The sequence below is a fragment of the Indicator indicator genome, chromosome 9 (genome assembly GCF_027791375.1).
Source record: "Indicator indicator isolate 239-I01 chromosome 9, UM_Iind_1.1, whole genome shotgun sequence".
Lineage (NCBI taxonomy): Eukaryota > Metazoa > Chordata > Aves > Piciformes > Indicatoridae > Indicator > Indicator indicator.
This window is the reverse complement of record NC_072018.1, coordinates 26,886,338-26,903,633: the sequence shown is the minus strand read 5'-3', so window position 1 is coordinate 26,903,633 and position 17,296 is coordinate 26,886,338.

The following is a 17,296-nucleotide window of genomic DNA, read 5'->3' as shown; positions in this document are numbered from 1 at the left end:
TGTACTTACTACACCATAGGTTTTCACATTCTTTATGTCAGGTCTCAAATCCTCAACTTTATGAGCCGTTCTCTATGATCTCTATTGTCTTTCCAGATATATGCAATTTCTGGTTTGTTTGGTTTATTTCTCATAGTATGTTTTCAGAAAATGGCAAATCTTGCAAAAGCCTTGCAAGAGATACCTCATGGGTGTCAGTTTTAGCAGAGCAGTAATAGCAAGCTGGGGTTAAAAAATTATCTTGGACTACATGTACTCTGAGACTACACTGTCTGAGAGGTCATCCCTGCCAAAGAGTAGCAATAGCATGCTGAAGAAACATCCAGGTCAGAAATTTGCTGCTTTTCTTTCAGATTTGAAGAAAATCTTGCTGTGCCAGAAAACACTTGATAAAGTATTTCCTTTACCTGCAAAATTTGTCTTGCTTATAGTTATGGAAGGATTCATTTAGGTTTACATTAACATCTGAACCACATTTTAACCTTAAAAACTCTTAATAATCATACTTTTCCTTAGTAACATATCAGCAGGGATAGAGTAGGAACTGGGGTGATGCTCCTCCTGAGGCAGCATCTAAACTGGCTGCCAGTTTGCATGAGCTCCATTTTAGAAAGAGATTTTTTTGTTGGCTTGCCTTAAAATAATAATAATACATGCTATTTCTGGTATTTCTGGACGTTGTTCCTAACTGTGTTTGAACCATGTAGCCAGTCTTTGATGGATCTTCTTCCTAAAAGTTGGTTTGCATAGATTACATTACTGTCTTCTCCAGCAGTCTAGAGTATACTCATGGACTTGCTAATTGCTTATGAGAGACAGGTAAGGTTAAGAGTTACCCCAGTTAAGCACAGAGAAATTTTTCATAGATGAAAAGTTGAATGCATGGTTGAAGCATATTTGCAGTGCTTCCAAGAGAAAACAACTGCTGTGCAAATAACATCACTACCATCAGCAGCAAATCCATCTTACTGGGAGCATCAACATGGTTTGTGTTACATTTCTGACTCTTAATGTTAGTCAAGCAGTAAAGTACATGCTGTTTGACTTTCACATATGTTTGATATTGCCTCAATAAAATAACCTCTGATTACTATCCAGCAATTAAAGGGTCATCTAAGGGCAATGAAGCAAATAGGAAAAAATATCTAAAGAGTAATCTGCTATTTACCATGTCCAAATTTAATCAGTGAACAAAAAGATTGTATTTGTTCTTTTGTTCTAGTTAATTTCTCTTCTCCTCCAGTGTTGATTCAGGTGAGTTATCATATCTGTGTGTTCTTAGGTAAAAAGTAAAATAAAAAAAAGACACGCAGTAAGTGGTCCTAAGTGCATTAACTTCTGATTCTAAACTGAGTCAGATTCCTCACTGTGAATTCTATTGTGACAGTCAATGAATTTGTGATTCAATGTAGAGAGCTGATAACAATGAACGCTGTTGTGTCATGACTCAAAAAGAAGAAAAGAGCACTAAAACCCACGGTGGATTATAGATCTAAGCAGAGCTGAAGTACAATAGAAAATGTTATTTAAAACAATAATAAGATTTGCCATCTCGTGAATTGTTCAAAAAAAAAAAAAAAAAGTGAAATGAAAGGAAGTGTGAAAGAACAACTCATAGACAATGTAAAGAAAGTGAGTGAAAGCAAAAGAAAGAGTCCCTGGGTTTTTGAACACTCTAGTGGCTGAATGGAGGAATCTGGCTGGGAAAATGCATGCTCTGTTCAGCAGTGAGAATGCATACTGCAGTAAAACTAGGGCTCAGGTAATTCTCCATGTTGAGATGCAATGCCTTAGGCAAGCTCCAAGCAATGATTCTCCCTTCATATAATTATTCAGGTAAAGAAGAATGTTCTAAGTGAGGCATGAACAGTCAGAAATATGATTAGCAATGAAAATAAGTTTGTATACAGTAATTTCCAGGGGTACAAAAGAGTGCAAAGAAGACAGTTTACCAAAAAATGGGGGGAGGGGGGAGGGAAGGGAGTGAGAGAAATACAATATTTTCTTCCCTTTCAAGTCAGTAGTTAAGGAATACTGAGATTAAATAATTAATTAAAAGAGAGCATTAAGATTCCCTATTTGTCCTAATGTAGTTATTCAGTAACCTTTTCAGTAGTAAGTACTAGAATGAAGAAGAAAATTGATGATAGTACTGGACTGTTCAGTGGATGAGGAATTAGTTGGATAGCCACATTCAGAGAGTAATGGTCAATGACTCAATGTCCAGATGAATATTAGTGACAAGAGGTCTCCCTCAGGGAAAATGTTTAACATCTGTGACTAGTTTGATATCTTCCCCAGTGACATAGACAATAGGATTGAGAATACCCTCAGCAAGTTTACAGGCAACATCAATCTGAGTGGTGCAGTTGACGTGCCTGAGAAATGGGATGCCACCCAGAGGAACCTTGGCAAGCATGAGAAGTTGGCTTGTGTTAACCTCATGAGGTTCAACAAGTGCAAAGTCCTGCACCTGGGTGGGAGCAACCCTCAGCTGGGGGGACAGTTGTGTTGAGAGGAAAGGACTTGTAGGTTGTAGGTGTAGTATATGAACAGATGATATGAAGTGTCAGTGTGTGCTCACAGCCCAGAAGGCCAACCATATCCTAGGCTGCACCAAAAGAAGCGTGGCCAGTAGGTTTAGGAAGGTGATTCTGCCCCTCTGCTCTGCTCTGGTGAGGCCCCACCTTGAGTGTCCTTGGATGTTCATAGTCTAAAAGAGCAGCATAAAATCAGGAAGGCCTTTGAACTTCTGGCAACTGAGAAAAAGTAGTTGCAACAGTGTAACACTGTAAATTGCAAGAATGTGTATTCTGATAAATAATTGAACCACTAGGATCCACGTGCAGTGGCTGTGACCTGTGAAAAAAAATGATGTTATGCTTCATTTTCTCTAAAAAGTCAAAATTATTTTTGACATGTGAATGGATTGTTCAAGTGGAATAAGTGATTCACAGACCATGAAGGTAAGACAGATCCTGTTTATAGTCTGAGACACCAATAAATACAAACCCCTTGGACACAACAGACAATTGGCTACCAAGGTATCAGAGAGACATAACAGCAGAGCAGACTGGAGAGGAAAGCACGGTTTTGTAGGGATTAGATAAAATGATATCACAACATCAGTCCTGTGGCAAAAAATAGTATTTTGTGACTCATAATTTCCAAGTTGTAGCTCATTGGATGTATACTTGAACATGCATGAGTGTCTTCATCAGATCCTATACGAGGTAGGCTTCTGCAAAGCTTGTTCATTTTAACTTACACTTACTGCTCTAGTCCACTTGTGCAAGCCACATCTGTTTTCTCTCCACTGTTTTCCTGACTGCTCAATTTTTCTTGTTTGCTTGTACTATTTGATTATAATATGGCCATATGTAAAACCACTGATCAGTTCTAGTATCCTCTCCTATTGCTGTCAGAAGGCAAGTGACTTACTTCTCCATCTCTACACCCTCCTCATAGTGTTGGTACATAGATTTGTGCAGCCAGCAACTAAAATCTGTACAAATGCTTGCCTTTAAAATCTAAGACCTGGATTTTTAAAGTCTGTGAGCGCCCGAATATGCAGTTATATGTGTAGGCATCCTTTGAAAATGATGTTAGATTCTTATTTTCATCTCTCTCAGATCAAACATGTTTCACAATCCAACATTTAGTCTCCTAGCAATCAGAGTTAAAGCTTTAACTTTTGCCATTTCTATTCATTCTGTCTAGAGCCTAGCAGACAAAATCTAAATGGCAACAGGAGTATTTGCCAATACTCATCAATGTGCTGTATGTAAAATTGATGATCAGATAATTATTTTATTTTTCAGAAGTTTTCAGCTATCTTCATAGCTATAGCCTTTTGTTAAACATTGTTTGGATCACTCATTCATGACACATAACATTGTATTGCAGCCTGTCAAATGTTAGAGTCCATCACAATAAATCTTATGTCACATTACACTGAACTGTGTCATCTAGGGACTAGAGTATAATGTGAATGTCAGATTGTCATCTACGGTTACACTTCCTAATGGAAGTAGTGGATGCCTCATTGTTAGAATAGTTTAAAATGAGACTCAGCAAACTAGTGGAGAGCAATCTCACATTGGCAGGAAGGGAGAAATAATAGATGGAAGAAAATTCCGTCTTCAAATTTTGTTAAATTACAAGACCTGGCATGGTAGGTTTTGTTTTGGGTGTATGTTGCACACTGTTTAATAGACCTGTATTGTGTTGTGTAAAGCCGTCACTAAGAATTTACACTGTTTATGGTTCCAAAGCGATCACCTTTTGTTTTTTTGTTTTTTTTTTTTCTGAAAGGGATAATTATCAAATGCTAAAACTGAGTAATTTGTGTTTGTCTTATTTCTCCTATTACTGTCCTGTTGAGGCTCAACTATAAAATTAAGCAAATAAAACTTGAGAAGACAGAAAATTATCAAGTCTTTCAAAACTTATGTGAAAATCGTGTCATCTGCAACAATCTTTTATTGACATTCAAATTAAATATCAGCATGATAATGCAAATCACAATGGAAAATGGAAAATAAATCCATGCATGAAATCAACCCCCAATTTCCATTGTTCTGGCATTATTAAATACAGCCTCTAAACACAAAGACAAAAATGCAGACATGGATGTGATCTATCTGGACTTCTGCAAGGTCTTTGACATGGTCCCCCACAACATCCTGCTTGCCAAGTTGGAGAGATAAGGATTTGATGAGTGGAGTGTTCAGTGGCTAAGGAATTGGCTGGATAGTCGGATCCAGAGGGTCAATGGTTTGAAGTCCAGATGGAGAGCAGTGACAAGTGGTATCCCTCAGGGGTCTGTACTGGGACCTATGCTGTTTAGTATTTTTATCAGTGACATAGACAGTGAGATTGAGTGCTCCACCCACAAATTTGCAGATGACACCGAGCTGAGTGGTGCTGTTGATATTGCAGAGGGACAGGATGGCATCCAGAGGGACCTGGACAAGCTGGAGTGGTGGGCCCAGGTGAACCTCCTGGTGAACCTCACGAGGTTCAACAAGAGCAAGGACAGGGTTCTGCACCTGAGCCAGAACAATCCTCAGTATCAATACAGACAAGGGGATAAGGTGATAGAGAGAAGCCCTGCAGAAAAGGACTTGGGGGGGCTGATGGACAAGAATCTGGACATGAGCAGACAGTGTGTTCTTGCAGATCAGAAGGCAAATCATATCCTGGGTTGCATCAAAAGATGTGTTGCCAGCACATCCAGAGAAGTTATTCTGCCACTTTGCTCTGGTGAGACCTCATCAGGAGTTCTGTGTCCAGGTCCAGACCCCTCAATACGGGAAGAACATGGACCTGATGTAGAAGGTCCAGGGGAGGGCCACAAAAATGATCAGGGGGTTGGAGCACCTCTGCTGTGAAGGCTGAGGGAGCTGGGATGGTTGTTCAGCCTGGAAAAGAGGAGGCTCTGGGGAGACCTAATACCTGCCGTCAAGTATCTGAAGGGGGCCTACAAGAAGGATGGAAAGAGACTGCTTACAAAGGCCTGCAGTGACAGGACAAGGGGCAATGGCTTCAAACTAGAGCAGAATAGAATTAGATTGGATGTTAAGAACAAGTTCTTTACCATGAGGGTAGTGGAATACTGGAACAGGTTACCCAGGGTAGTGATTGGGGCCCCACCCCTGGAGATATTCAAGGGGAGGCTCAACAGGGCTCTAAACACAATGGTCTAGTTGAGAATGTACCTGCTGGCTGCAGAGGGGCTTGGATTAGATGACCTTTGGAAGTCCCTTCTAACCCAGACCATTTTATGATTCTATGATTCAGTGATAAAAGTCCAGAAAATAAATGTCAATTTTAAAACTATATCTCTCCATATATGTACAATGTATGGAGTACATATATTTTACAGTACATAAATAACTATATATTATATATATGCATAAGACATAAATTAATTCATATATAATACATAGAATATGAATATATAGATTTGGATATTAAAATTATGTAATATGTATGCAAGATGATCCGGGTAGTATAAAATTACCTTATTTTAATTCAGGGTCATTCTCATAATTGCAACATGTCCCAGAGCAGGTAACCACCTGCTTCAGAGGTATGTTAAAGGTTACTGGTTCAAGCACAGTCTTGATTTCTGAGATTGTAAGCACTCACTCGGTGGTTTTGCTAATTTGATATGTTTGTAGATTATTTTAGAGTTGTGTCTTCAAGGAGGCAAACTGAGTTGTTGATCAGAACAGCAGACTATCAGAAATGAAGAGAATGTCCCAAATAAGGGACATCCATGCAGTCAATTTCCACTTTCTGTTGAGTAGTTGAATATCAGGAGCTTAGCTGTTCTTTCTACTGATGCCTCTGAGGTTTGGGGTGCACAGGATGGTAATTAACTTTACGGGAATTGTTCTCCCACAGTGACTGCCACTTCTGTCTGTAGTACTAAACAACATAACTCCCATTTCTCTAAACACTCATTTCCCCCTTGAGAGAACACAGGTCATCTTTTTCCACACTGAAGAGTCTTAAAATGGCTCTGTATCAGAGTGCTGTTTCAAAACAGAACCTGAGAAGTGAATAAAACCCAAACACAGACACCAGGCTTTGGGGAAAAATGTTTCAGAAACTACAGAAAACAGAAAATACAGAATCAGACATGTTCCTTTTTCCAGCCCTTGCACTGTCAAAGTTCAAACAGAAATTCTGTGCTATACAACAGGCTTTACAAGTCTTCCCTTGCATTCCAGTTTTGAGTGAGGTGCCAGATTGCTTCCCACTGTCCCTTAGTAGCAAGAAGTGAGTTGTGTAGTTTTTGACAGACATCATGGCTAGTTACAGTTTTTGTGTTAAGTGTCATTTGCCTGACTTGACAGAGTGCTGACAGAATTTAAGAGTAATGCATAAAGGATGATTGAATCAAGTTGTGGGGTTGACTGAGGAAGTAGTAAGGAGCAATGTTTGGCATAGATAGGATACAAAGACTGGTGCAGGGGAACTATAAATAATTCCAAAGACGTATATGGATGGAAGCTAGAAATAGGTGCTGCTTTTGAAGGTGGGAGTTATTAGAGCTTCCAAAGGGTCCCTTCCTCTTTGTTTAGATTATAGCCAGAGTCTGAAAAACCCATGAAGAATTTCTTCTCCTTTCCTGCTGTGCTATTGTCAGAAAGATGATAAGTGAACAGAGACCATTTTGTTAACTGTAAAGAGCTGTGAAGTAAGGAATCATGCTGCAGATACAGGTGTGAGTGCTGGATAAAGCAAAGTGTTGGAAGTCTATTGACCTTTGCAAGTGCCAGAAACAATAGTTTGGGGACAGTTGCAATGAGTAAGCCCATAATTCATATTGATTCAACTAAGGCTCAAAGATAGAATTCACACTCTTGTCCCAGGGGGACAAACCTACAGTCTCCTAATAGGAATGCAGGTACATTACAGGAAGAAAGCAAAAGTTCTTTAACTCCTTCTTTTCCTGTAGAGTACCAGGCCACAGAAAACACAGACTTTTCTTTAGTCCTTTCTATTCACAATGTGATGATTTTTCCACAAATTGTGAAAAAAATTATTGTCCTCTAATCATAGATGATTAGACATTATCCTGCTGCTGCTTACTTAATCAAATTTCTTCTCATGTCCACAGCTAGTTCAGAACGTAATGAAAAGATTAATATATCTGATTATATTTTCCTGCTACATAGTTTTCCTCAGATGAGTGACTGGGTTCTCAGAATCATTGTGTGGTTAGATTAATTTAAGCTTTCATTCATTAGTGTGGAAAAGTTTAGAATGATTTTACATTATCCAGTTAGCCTCTACTGATGAGGGTTGATTGTGGTTGCTGTTTAGGTACATACATGGCAAGCCCAGTTACTGAGCTGCTCCAGAGCCAGCCAAGCCCACAGTGAACTGCCAGATCTCAGCACGCAGTGGCTTTTCCTGAGGTGGAGAAATGACAAGGAAGCCAAGAAACCCACCAGGAGCTAACAGCTCTTGCAAGAGCAGCTGATAAGGCATGAGCAGGGCCAGAGCAATTGCAGCCAACCTCACATCTATAAAACACAGCCTGCAGAGCTTGAGCAAGTAGGAGCATGAGTGAACAGAGCAGGCAAACAATGTGACACATCATCCAGGGCATAGTATGGCAATTTGTGTGGCAGTTTACACAGAAGGGCACACAAGGAGGGTGTAGTGATGGCGTTCATTCAGAGAAAAATAAGGATAGAAGAAAGAAATAAACTGCACATCCTCAGTTAAGAAAAGGACATGTTGCATTCTTAAATTTGAATTAAAATGGAACAGCTGACAGGGAACAAATTCACAAAAGCATAATCTGCCTGGAGAATCCATGGCAATTGATTAAGCCCTCTAAGTAGTGAATAACATTATTGATCCATATACCAGAATTTCTGTTCAGAGTGTGAAAGCGAATTCCATACTTCAAAAACACCATCAAGTCCAACCTAGTAACTAAAAAGTTGCAGAGCTAAAATAATTTCTCCTATTGCCATATCTTCTTGCAGATTTAGCATACGCATGTTTCTACAAGGAAAAAAAAAATGCCTGCTGTAAACCGTGAACTGGAATAAAATTAAGCAGAGGCTGGAACTAGCCTGCTTGGTGTGAACTGACTATAGCACTCTATACACAAAAGGCCAGATCTGTTTTTTGTTGTCAAAAAGTAAAAATGTAAATTAATAAACATAAAATATTCATACAAATGTTTTATTATTAGAAAAATAAATCCTGGTATTCAGTTTCAGCGAGTGATTGCTTGATACTTCAGCCAACGTAAGTGAATTTAATGGAATTTCACTGGAAATTAATGGAGTGTTATAATTTGTTAACATTCATACCCAAAACCACCCTTCTCAACAAAATTTGTCTGGCTCATTCCTTTTCTTGATGTCAAGACCCTAATCTGTCAAGTCACTATAGGCAAAGTAATATATCTAAAGGTATTTGCAGTGCTTGCTAAATGTGTTCTTCCTTCTAACTTGTTGATTATGAAAGACCTCTCATAGCAAATTTTCACAAAATTCAATAATAAGAACAGAAAATTTGTCAAATATCCTGTGCAAATTCTCTTTGAAGGCAAGTAGTTAAGCCTTTTGTGAACAGGATTTTTTTGGGGTTTTTTTGGTTGGTTTTGTTTCCCCTAGAAAAGTAACCAAACCTAGTTTCATGTGCCTATTCACATCCTCACAGGGCATTAAATCTTCTTTACACTGTTTTTTTGAAGGAAAAAAAGGCATACCTTTAAATGAGAAAGAATGTATAATGACATTCTAAATAGGCACAAATTCAACTGTATGCCTTACTTTCAGCACAGGACTCATCTTGTGAATTTCAGCCTGTCTGGAAAGAATTCTGGAAAGTGTTAATGTAGTGTCGTTTGTAAAAACATTCTTGTCTTTGTTCCTTATGTTTTGAAATAATCTAAATTATTTCACATAAATTGCATCTACTTGCTAAGAACTTTTAGCTATTAGTACTGATTATTAGTAGTAGTGAATACAATTATGCTTTCCATTCCTTAGTGAAGTGTTTGAAAGAGTTTCTATTATTAGGAATTACTATTATGTCCATTCTTACATGAGTAGTAAGGCATTATGAGTTCGAAGCAGTCATTAACGGCTACCAACAGACAAATGGGAAAGCAATTGAATAAAATCTGCATTTAGAGTCACAGTTCAATAGCCTGTCCTGCCTCTGACAGGCCTAAGAAGTAATATTCCTGCAAATCCATCACACCTGCTTTTTTCAGCCTGAAAGATGTCAGATGGTTCTAACATTCCACTTAGAGAATGATTAGCAACAGAGGTTAACCATGCTCATGAGTGAAAGCCTACTCTCCAAAATTAAGGTTAGGAATCTATTCATTGTGGTTTAACCTTGGCTGGCATCTCAGTCCCACACAGCCTCACACACTTTTCCCTACAGCAAGATGAGGAAGAGAACTGGAAGAGTACAACTGCTACAGCTGATGGCTTGAGATAAATACAGTTTAACAGGTAGAATAAAAATTGTGCATGCAAGCAAAGATAAGGAATTAATTCACTGCTTCTCATTGACAGGCAGATGTTCAGTCATCTTCAGGAAAACAGGGCTCCATAACATGAAAGGGTCACTTGGGAAAATAAATGTCATAACTCCAAACACTCCCTCGTTCTTCCCCCAGCCTCAATTACTGAGTGTGACATATGGTGTAGGATATCCCTTTGGTCAGCTGGTGTCAGCTGTCCCAGCTGTGTCCTCTCCCAGATTCTTGTGCACCTTCTGTCTGCCTGCTGAGCAGGTAGTGTGAGAAGACCTTGACAGTGTATAAGCACTGCTCAGCAATAACTAAAGCATCAGTGTGTTATCAACGTTGTTTTCATCACAAATGCAAAACACAGCACCATGTGAGCTACTATCATGAAAATTAACTCTATATCAGGAAAAAACCCTGTACATTGTGTAACGTGGCAGGGAGTAAAGCCATAGGCAACAAAACAGGTGACGGTACTAGTGCTTAAAGTGAGGGTTTCAGCCCAGTTAGAAGAAAATTTTTACTGATATATGTTAACAGTTTCCACATTGGATAGATAATCTTTTTCATTGGATTCAGTCCATTAGAGGGAATGGTGAAGAATTTTAATAAGTTCTGGGAATAAAAAAAGAGGATAACCATTCAAAATGTTGAAAGACTGGTATGTATATTTTGTGGTCAAGGCAGGCCAAGAGTCTGAAACACAGATAAAAGCTCTCTCTCCCTTACAGAACCTGCAATGATCACAAAAGCCAAAATAGATGCAAAAGTTTCAAAAACTAATTAGAAAGGTTGTGTTTATTTGTTGTTTAACATATTTGAAACTGTTCAGGCACTATTGTTCTTGTATTTGCTTTGTGCTTCCTTTTTTAATGGTTTTATAGATACCATTGCACAATACAGCCTTTTGAGGAATCCTCTTCATTTATATCTTACTATTCCCTACTCCCAAATATCTAACTATTTCTGCAGCATGCGTATAAATGTGACACTAGCACAAAGTAATGGAGGCCTATGTTCTTATTTGCTTTAAAAGAAAACAGTTTCTACATTTGTTGTAATTTTTTTTTTCCTTCAGCAATGTCAGATCAGAGAATCACAGATTCACAAAACCACAGAGTCACAGAATCATGGAATCACAGAATGGTAGGGGTTGGAAAGGCCCTCTGGAAATCATCTAGTCCCAAGCCCCTTGCTCAAGCATGTTCACCTGGAGCAAGTGGAACAAACTGGTACAACTGCATAATATAAAAGGGTGGAACATCTACCCAAGTAAGACTGACATTATTTTTGTTATGTTTATTAGAATGTAATGTCACTATCATTCTGTATCAATGGAATTTTTTTTTTCATATGCAGAAGAGATTAATACAATTTCAATATATGTCTAAAAATACAGTCATCTCTCATTTATCTTCTGGAAGGTGTTGCCTGAAATTTGGAGAGGCAGACAAAAAAAAACTTAGGCAATAAAATAACATCTATGTAGGATAAAGAACAGACTTGTTATGTTGACTCTTATCCTTTGTTTGTTTTTTGTAGAAATGGTCATCTCACAATTTTTAGTGCAATTTACTTTTCAGCGTGCTTGTGAAGAACAAAATTATTAATGCCTTTATTTTATAGAAGAGAGTAAGTTTTAGGAAGTTAAATATTTAAACATATTTAGACAGTTCCAGGTGCAGAGAAGTACACAGATTTTTCAGAAGTACATTAATTCATTATGTTTAACCTTAGGAATAAAAAGATAAATGTTACTAGCATCCACTTGACCAATTTTAACAGTAAAAAGTAGATGTCTAATTCTGAATTAGTCACTTTTTATGCAGTCAAAACAGAAAAAATAGACACCTGCAGAAGGTAATTCATTTATGCTACATTTCATTTCTAATTTTGAGAAATTGTATTTTGGTAATACTTACTCTTCTTCACCAGTAATGAAAGCAGTCCACAGGACTAGATCTGATTTAGAGATGGTGGACATTTAAGTATTGCTCCAGAGGTTCTCTCACTTCTCAATCAATGAGAGAAAGAATATTCTACAGATGACAATTTTGGATATCTGTTTTAGCAGAAGCCTCTGTCACTCTTTGGTTTCTATATAGTAAAGTTGGATCATTAAAGCTAAATGTTAAATTTTAAACTGCTAAAATTAGGACATATTCATTCTATATGAAGCTACTTATCTATAAAACATTTGCAGGGTTGTGGATTAATTATACTGGTATGGAAACAGCAGTGTTCACACTTCTGCACTGTCAAAAGCTCTGTAGTAAAATTTGTTCCTTTGAAATTCTTTTCTACGACTACTAAAGTATAAAATACCACATGGGTTTCACTCTTTCTACCTGACAAGTTTCCACTCTACTACTTGCTGAAAAACTGCTAATAAACTCCAGGACTTTCCAACTGATGCACTTGAAATGAGATTTTAATGTTCATAATGTAGTCTTTAAATAAATAGTTCAGTTAAGAAAAATACAACAACCAAAATCTAAGCCATCTCTCAGGGATATCAAGGAAAGTCTCTGGTCTTTCTTTGAAGATAAAGCTATGTGGCTTGCTCATAAATAACATATAGACTCTACAGTGAAAACTAAACAAGTGATTAGCTGCTGCAGGAACTCAGTGTAATAGCCAGTGTGATTTAGTGTATTAGGTGATTTTTTTCAGCCTTGAAAATGAATGTTTCTCATTTGTAGGTAAAAACACAGAACATATGCATCTAATTTGGCTTTTAGAGCAGTGCCTCTAAGGAGTATATCACTCCCCATGTAGCAGAATTTAGAGTTTTACACATGACTCTTGAGGATGTGGCTATTCTGGAATCCACTTTTACACCAAAATATTCGAAAGGGTTAAGAATAGACATAACTAGACTTAGAGAATCTTTTTCTCTTTTCAGATCTTTTTGAAGGCTCCAGTTACAAGACTTGCATTCAAGGATCCTACTGGATAGATTTGAAACATTTGTTGCATTTCTTTCCTGATTTTCTTTTGTCAAATACTTTTTACTTCCTATTTGTAAACGAGCTCTTTAAAAGAAAGACTATAGTGGGTTTTTTTCTGTTTATACTATATATCACATTTTCTTCTTCAATGGGTTTTTCTAATCTCTTTTTGTCTAATATTTAGTATGTTTCTTCTAACTCCTTTTTTATTTTTTCATTCTAAACCTGTCAGTGTTGTTTTCATGCAGATTTTACATGATGAGAAGTGAATAATCATATCTATTCACCTTCCTGGGCCACCCATAATTTTAAAGTCTTTTACAGAATTTCATTTGTCTCTCTCAAGGTTATAGAGTCCTAGACTATTTACTCATTCATCATACCAAAGCTGTTCTATTACTTTGATCATTCTTGTTACCCTTTTCTGTCTTTCTGATTCTACTGTACTTGTATGTAGTAGGTCCAGATACATTCTAAAAACATGAGGCAGGCTGACAACAGAGCAATAAAAAAATATATATTTTTTCCCCTTCCTACTCAATAATGACTTTTACTTTGGTTTTTTTGATCATTGTGGACTACTAATGCAATGTTTTGGTACATTTTAAACAAAAACATCACTATCCTCCATAAATCAAACAAAACCTAGAATAATGATTTCTGTAAAATAGAGACTTCCATCTGTATGGAAGAGATTAAACTGGACCAAAATCTACATATATACATTTGATATCGTTGTACCAGTGAGTTTGGAGGCTCAGCTATGAAGCAGACATCTGCTAAAATTAGGCACATTGGATGACAAGTCTCACTGCAAAGTTCATGACCAGAAATGTAATTTGATTTCTGTCCCAATGGAGTTTTTTGGTCGTTTGTTTCTTGTTTTGTTTTGGGTTTTTTGTTTTGTTTTGTTTTGTTTTGTTTTGTTTTGTTTTGTTATTGTTGTTATAGTTTGGTTTGGTTTCAGGGGGATTTTTGTTTGTCGCCTTTTTTTTTCTCCATTGGTTCATTTCCTTTTGGTCTAAAATTCTCATTTTAGTGCATTTCTGCAAAGCCAGACTGAAATTTTGATTTCTGCAATTAATAATCTTGCAAAATGTGATCTTAGTTTTTGCTGAGAAAGTAGTATGGTAGCATGTGTATATTTGTTTATCCATAATTTCTGAGTTAAAAAAAAAAAAAAGTGATGTAATACTGACAGTAACACAAAAAAAATAGTTAAAATCTCCTATGTAATTTATATTTATTATTATTATAATTACAGAAAGTAGGAAGAGAAGAATTTTTTTTTAAGACTCAAAGGCTGAAAAAAAGTGTTAAGCAGTCTTTTTAAATGGTACAGCTCTCTTTCTTCCCATGATAAGGGTTACATCCTGTAAACACTTGAAAGAAAACAATTCTGTCTATCCATAAATATGATACAGCTAACAGTTTACAAAGCTCATTAGTAATATAAGGAATACAGGAAAGTGTTAACCCTGGACCTAAAATTCTGTTCAGATAGAGTCATATGAAATAAAGAAAATGGCCTATGTAAAATATTTTAATTAAAATCTGTTGGGGACTCTATCTCTCTTGAACATGAACATATTCAACAATTTTAATTAAGGATTTTCTGAGTGAAAATGCCAGGTTTCCATTTCCTCTGTTTTTCAAGTGTACCATGTCTGGAGGTCAGACAAGGGAATTTACCACTTGCATGAAATCACTGTTGCACTAGCAGCTGGAAGGATGTGACAAAGTGCAGTGACATTTACAAATCCTTTGATTGCCAAGCATGATTGTATGCCCTGGTTAGTCAGAAAGTGTTTATTGTTTCTCTGTAGCTACTGTAAAAGATTTAGTCATCATATTACATGTGCTCAGAAGAAAAGGGGTACAATAAAGGTGAAATACATAGTCTAGAACTATTAGAAGTGAAATCTCAGACACTGATTTGCTCGGACTTCTTTTCCAATGCTTGAAACTATAAACAGAGCTTGGAATATCAAAGTGATAATGAAACTTTAAAGTATGCACCAAATTTCTAGAACTTTGGTTTATCAAATGGCACTCAAAAGAGATTGAACTTCATGGATTAATAGTAAAGCTTTGTTGCAAGTTTAGCTACTTGTAAAGGATTTATCTCTCTATAGATAAGCCACTTAAGGTGAGGTGTCTAACCTAGAGCAGTGATCTAGGGTCCCTCTACAGTGAATATTTACTTTCTGAAGAGTCTGCGCACTCCCATTGCTCCACCCAGTTGTACAAGATACCCCACTACTTTTTCATGACCGTAGTGAGACTATTACTCTGGAGTTGCATATGGATTTTTCCTATTTGTCTCCTGTTCTGTTTGCTTTCATGTGCAACACTTGACATGTGCTATCCATCATGCTGCTTTCTCAGAAGAATTCTGTTCACTGTGTCATGTACTCTATTAGATCATCCTCCTTGCTTCTGTTCTCTACTTTGGCCTTTGAACTCCAGTCTTCAATTCTTTTGAGTTAATCATCCTCATTAGATTGATAAGACATAATAAAAATACTACTACCCTATTTTTGTCAAATGGATCCTGTCTCACTACAGCAGTTCTTGCTTCTCAAATAGATCTTTGTATTCATAAAAGTTCATACCCTGTGTACCACATCACCCACACAACACCATGGTGATTTAAAAGGTGCATCTGCTCTTTCACCTTTGCTTGCAGACCCATAGAATACAGAACTTGGGCTTCCGTGCCCTTCATCATGGCCCCTTGAACCCTGTGGTCACTTCAAGCACACTCAAAGCCTCTCTGGATGATATTGTTTGAGCCTGTATGGATGAACAGTAAACAGTAATAGTTAGTGGGCTGAATGCCCCTGGTCAGTTTCTCTAAAGCATAGCAGATCTTGGCTTCTGGCAGGTAAAGCTGGTAAGTCAGCTTTGCAGGTGAATGCCTCAGGTGAATGAAGAAGGGAGGCTCTAATCACAACCACCTATTGCCTTCAGCTGGTGGCAATATTTGTGGCCAGCAAATCCAGCCCAACTGACATAGATGCCTTCTGAGCAGAGTTTCTTTGTTGTTTCTAGTTACTAGTTACCTGATCAGTGACATTTACAAGTGAAGAAATGCTGGAAGTCACAAGCTTCAGCTTCCACAGTCACGTCCATTTCCGTAACACCCTCCATGTTCCTGAGCATGCCTCAAGCTCTTCTCCATCCCTAGAGTGCTTGCAAATAACTCTCCAATCATTCTCCTTGATTGTACACAGTCTGCTCATTGTTTCTCTCAGGTGGCTACAGAATTTGCATGCATGATCTACAGATAATGCCACCAAAACCTCCACCATAAGGAGCTCATCCAAGGACAAGGTGTCTACCTGAACCATGAGAGCCAGTTTTACTGGCAGTATTGATCACTTTACAATGTCATCACCAACAACATTCTGTGCTCTGCAGTCTCTTAAAGCAGCAGCTCAAGGCCTTCTTGGTGCCCCCTTTCACATCAACTGCCAAATCCTCATTTATTCATTCTGGTCACTAGTTAAGCATTGATGTCTACTAATGGGACTGAACACTGGATGTGCATCCAGTACTAGGGACTCTTAATGTGCCAACAGTTGCTCTCTTGAGCACTGTCCAGAGCCCATCATGCAGATGAATTTTCCTATACACAGGACAAAAAGCTGTGTTGCCCCTGAACTGGCACAGAGGACAATCCCTCAGGCAAATAATGGGACAGAGTGTTACATCCAATTGTCAGTGTTCTGAAATCTTCACTAGGCTTCCCTGGAAGCCCAGAGGAGATATCTTCCATGTCGTTGACCAATGCATGATACTGATGAATTCCCCTTCTCAGTCTGGGATACATTTAGTTTTGGTTTTAGACATTATTTGTTTGTTTGTTTGTTTGTTTATTTATTAATGAAGGCAGTTCTTCCAGTTTTCATTTCCTTTGTCTTATCTTTAAAACTGATTTTTTTTACCTGATCAGTACAAAAATGTGCTCCTGTAGTGACTGTTGATTGATGACTGTAATCTGTGATACCATCCTATGTCTCCTTTCTTTGACACCACTTCTTACTTTGGAATCATTTGTTGTTCTTATAAACCAAAATTGAATTAAATTTATCAACATCAATAACTAAAACAAAATAAAATTAATTCATCCCAGGAGAAGCCAGAAGAGTCCTAAGACTTCTAATATCAAGTCACTTAAAAATCTGTGTATCACAATTTATTGCAAAACTCTATTTCTGGGACTGTTAGGGATGAGGATGTTTTTATGTTACTGTATAATACATATATTTACTTTGTTATTTTAGACTCCTTAGAGCAAAAGTCCACTACTAAATGGAAG